General features: G+C 50.8%; 1 long non-coding RNA gene across 1 annotated transcript in view; it reads left to right on the top strand.

Annotated features, from left to right (window-relative positions):
* LOC135147127 (uncharacterized) overlaps positions 1 to 1,155 on the top strand; it is a 4,003-nt gene extending 2,848 nt beyond the window's left edge. Inside the window, exon 2 of the long non-coding RNA XR_010284637.1 lies at positions 944 to 1,155. This is a non-coding gene — a long non-coding RNA (uncharacterized LOC135147127). The remainder of the gene's footprint in view (positions 1 to 943) is intronic.
* Positions 1,156 to 5,000: the final 3,845 nt, after the last annotated feature.

The raw sequence follows: 5,000 nt of genomic DNA, 5'->3' as shown, positions 1-5,000 counted from the left end.
TTTATTGCCCCAACAATGAAAGGATTACAAACTCAACATATGCTTACAGACTTCCAACTGCCTAGCATATAAATACAAAGTGTATACTTACAGACTCCCACTGCCTAGCATACTAGATATTACAAGTGCAGATCCATTAGAACTTGTAATTCTACTCATACACCTATTGTGCATAATGATACACCCCCTGTGCATAATATTTAGAATGCCTATCTAAATATTATATATACTCCAGGCGCCCCCAAGGCGTTTCCCGCGCGCCCCAAGGCTCCAGCGCCCATGTAGCAGTTGTGGCAGTTACTAGCAGTTCCAAGCAGTTCCAAGCAGTTCCTGGCAGTTTCCTTTGCCCCACTCAGCCCTCTTTTTAGCCACATAACCCAGCCCACATTACCCACCAATTTGGGCCTTCAAGTCCATATGATTAGCCCACCAAAACACTTCTCAAGAGTGTCCAGGCGCCCATAGGACGCAGCCCAAGCGCCTATGTACGCAACTCCATTTTGGCCCAAGTGCCTCCCTCACTTGGCCTGAGCAACCTGCCCAATTTACTAAGCCCAAGACTCCAACTCTCTAGCACTTAGCTTCCAACAATTTACCCCAAGCATCCATCAGCCCGGGTTAATGCCACCCTTCAGGCGCCGTCGCCCAGTAGCGCCCTACCTGCGCTCTACCTGCGCCTGGTCGCTGCCCAGCTCAGCGACCGCCCTTGGAGTCGCCCCAACGCTCCAAGTCCAAATCCCACAAAACCACTCAAGGGTCTTCCAAGCCAATCCAAGGCTACACAAGGCGACATGTCCATCTGCTACCTTGCCCCAATATAAACCCAGCTACCTTAAGCTTTGACCCTGGCGCCCAGCCCAACGCCAATCCACAGGGTCGACTCGGGGTGACTTAACGTCCCCTTGCTAAAATCCGTCTTAGCAACATAAGGGTCTTACAGTAGGCCACTATCCTACCATCGAAAGTTGATAGGGCAGAAATTTGAATGATGTGTCGCCGGCACAAAGGCCGTGCGATCCGTCGAGTTATCATGAATCATCGAAGCGACGGGCAGAGCCCGCGTCGACCTTTTATCTAATAAATGCATCCCTTCCAGAAGTCGGGGTTTGTTGCACGTATTAGCTCTAGAATTACTACGGTTATCCGAGTAGCAAATACCATCAAACAAACTATAACTGATTTAATGAGCCATTCGCAGTTTCACAGTCTGAATTAGTTCATACTTACACATGCATGGCTTAATCTTTGAGACAAGCATATGACTACTGGCAGGATCAACCAGGTAGCATTCCTTCAGGCCGAAGGCAAAGCATGAGCAAAAGATACATTAGCACCCATTACTCAACACAAAGCGCAACGGACTTCCGTAGGGGACATATATCTCGGAAAAGTATGGACCAAGTCCATAATCGATTACCAGTTCCGCATTCAAGATTTCCCTCAACACATGGACTCCCGACACTTACAAGACCAAAAGGAAATGAAAGGGCGGAAGACCATGTTAGATTCATTGTCAGTCTTGCACAAAATAAAATGCACAAGACGAATTAGGGACTATGGGACATCGAAATTCCATCACGATAGGTATATTACGCAGGGCACCAATCTCATCTGAGGGCATCTTTCACAACTCTCTGACTTAATGAACATGTAAGACCAAGCGATTGTCGCTGCCGAGACAGGGATCCAACCAACCGGGAAATACAAATCACAACCCATGCGCTCCACGTACAACACGAAACCCACATACATTAGGCTGAACCCTTCAAAACCCAAAGGTCTAAAAGAAATCAACCCACAGTAGTGTAAGCAACGTGAACCGCTATGCGCGAATTTGGCCACTCCGGGACGGTCTCCGTTGGTGCTATGGCCATTTACACCAAGTTGTTTTCGGGAGGGGGGAGCCGGGGTCCCCTCCATACGAATGGATCACTTCTCCTTCACGGTCAACGTCGACGTGTCTGACCCTATTCACGCCAACGTTTTTCCCAAACGCCAAAGAGCCCGAGGACTCCTCAGCGACCCTAGCAGCGCCAAGCACCGGCGTCATCCGAGGACACCAGAGTTGGCAGCCCCGCCAGGGGGGAGGGAAGATTTCAAGTTCTCATCAGGTCTATTCCAAGCACCCCGCAGAATGTCCAAGCACGAACCATCAGGTCTAGGCCGAGCACCCCATAGGAGTGTCTTTGGGCAAAATACCATCAAGTCTACGCCAGGCACCCCACATGAATATCTTTGGGAACACAACCATCAGGTCTCTTAAAAATCTTCCCAGCGGGAGGGGGGAAGTTTCCCCTCCCACTTGGCCGCTCCGGGACGGTCTCCGTTGGTGCTATGGCCATTTACACCAACGTTGTTTTCGGGAGGGGGGAGCCGGGGTCCCCTCCATACGAATGGATCACTTCTCCTTCACGGTCAACGTCGACGTGTCTGACCCTATTCACGCCAACGTTTTTCCCAAACGCCAAAGAGCCCGAGGACTCCTCAGCGACCCTAGCAGCGCCAAGCACCGGCATCATCCGAGGACACCAGAGTTGGCAGCCCCGCCAGGGGGGAGGGAAGATTTCAAGTTCTCTTCAGGTCTATTCCGAGCACCCCGCAGAATGTCCTAGCACGAACCATCAGGTCTAGGCCGAGCACCCCATAGGAGTGTCTTTGCGCAAAATACCATCAAGTCTACGCCAAGCACCCCACATGAATGTCTTTGGGAACACAACCATCTGGTCCCTTAAAAATCTTCCCAGCGGGAGGGGGGAAGTTTCCCCTCCCGCTTGGCCGCTCCGGGACGGTCTCCGTTGGTGCTATGGCCAATTTTACACCAACGTTGTTTTTGGAGGGGGGAGCCCGACCCCTCCAACAAACGGATCACTCCTACCAGGTCACCGTTGGTGCGTCTGATCCTAATCACACCAACGTTGTTCCCCACAAGCAAAAGAGCCCAAGGGCTCCTCAGCCATGGGGGAGGGCAGTTTTTAGTTGGAACATGCCCCCTTCAAGACTGGCCAAGCATCCAAGTGGAGTGCTCAACCAGGATCCCGAAGAGAGCCCGAGGCGCCCGAATACCGTCTGCCCACAGGGAGGGTGGAGAACCCCTCCCTTCTAATCCGTTCCCTAGGGTCCCGTTGGTGAAGTGACCTGGATCCTCACCAACGCTGTCAATTTTCCCCAAGCAATGAGATCAAAGACTCAAAGCTACCAAGACGGCGCCGAGCACTGGTGTCATCTAAGGACTCCAGAGTCGACAGCCCGCCTCCAGGAGAGCAGTTTTTGGGTTATAACCTTATGCCACCAACTCAGGACTGGCCAAGCATAGAATGCCCGCATAGTTCCAGGATGATAGCCCAAAGCGCCCGAGAAGCGCCCGAAGAGCGCCCGAAGAGCGCCCCATCGAGCGCCCAACGAGCGCCCCGCGCGCGCTACCGAGCGCCCAACCCCACTGCCCAGGGAGGGGCGACAACCCCCTCCCTATATATGACATTTGAGCTTTTTCCTCATTTCCAGCAGTTTGAACAAATGTGTTCGAGGAGCCACACCCCCCTTTTTTGGAGTTCCGCTTATCCGTTTTCGACGTTTGAATAACCGAATCGAAGCTTGAAAAATCTAGTTTCTTAGTTATTTTTTTCGGATTTTTTCAGATTTTTTTAATATTTATTTTGTATTTTATAAATCTTTTTTTTTGAATTATTTGGAGAGGGGATTTGGGGTAGCAAAGCTCAATGTTTTTGAATGATTCCACTTGGAAAAGAAAGCTTATACTTAATATGAGTTTTCGTTATTTTTTCGGATTTTTTCACCTTGATCTAATATTTTTTTTATTTTTTCTTGTAAAATTGGTCGAAAATTAGCCTGAAAATTATAATTATATAATTATTAATAGTTAATTAGTGAATGGCACCTTTAAAAAATGTAACCACTTGTTTAATTTCATTTCTTAGAAAAGATATTATGATTTACAAACTTAAAAATTAATTTTCATATTTGTATAATATTTTAATTTATTAACTTATTTATTTTTAAATATTAAATAATTATATTATATAGTTTGATGATAATTTTTGTTGTTACTTATGGGACATAAGAGGTAGTTCCTAGTTAGTGAAATGTTTACAACCAAAAACGGATGTAAAGATCATTTCGACTTACTCGAACAACCAAAATATACGTCGGTGCACCCGGACCCCGTGGCTGAGAGCCTGACTGTAAGGCTAGACAAGGCAAGTAGGGATTGAATCTCCCCGACATTACCCTCCGAAAAACTTTTTGTGCTTAGTAATAAGTTCAAAAAGTTTTGAAATCCCACGACTCGGTTTAAAGACTATTTGGCTCGGCCGAACATGCGTCAGCTCTGCAGAATAGCGTCGACAAGGAAAAACGTGCCCAAGATGCTGAGAATCATCCCAAGACCATGGGCCCGCATGTCGTGGTAACCAAGCATTTCGTATTCGGTTATGAATGCCCATGTTTTTGGGTTATAACCTTGTGCCACCAACTCAGGACTGGCGAAGCATAGAATGCCCATGTAGTTCCAAGATGATAGCCCGAAGCGCCCAATGAGCGCCTGAGGAGCGCCCGAGGAGCGCCCAAAACGAGCGCCCCGCGCGCGCCTGATGAGCGCTCGACGAGCGCCCCAACGAGCGCCCCGCGCGCGCGCCTGAAAGCGCCTGACGAGCGCCCGAGGAGCGCCCCAACGAGCGCCCCGCGCGCGCGCCTGAAAGCGCCTGACGAGCGCCCGAGGAGCGCCCCAACAAGCGCCCCGCGCGCGCGCCTGAGGAGCGCCCGAGGGGCGCCCCAACAAGCGCTCCGCGCGCGCCCGAGGAGCGCCCGAGGAGCGCCCAACGAGCGCCCTGCGCGCAGCAAAGCGCTTGAAGAGCGCCCTTTGAGAGCCCCAACGAGCACCCTCGAGGCCTCGGCGCCCCAAGGCGCCCACAGGGCGCCCCCGAGCAGCGGCGCCCAGGCGCCCGACGCCCGTCGCCCGTCGGCCCAAAGGCGCCTAAGGCGCC

Source organism: Daucus carota, chromosome 6, assembly GCF_001625215.2.
Source record: "Daucus carota subsp. sativus chromosome 6, DH1 v3.0, whole genome shotgun sequence".
NCBI lineage: Eukaryota > Viridiplantae > Streptophyta > Magnoliopsida > Apiales > Apiaceae > Daucus > Daucus carota.
Note: the sequence above shows the minus strand (reverse complement) of the source record. Positions and strands in the feature narration are given on the sequence as shown.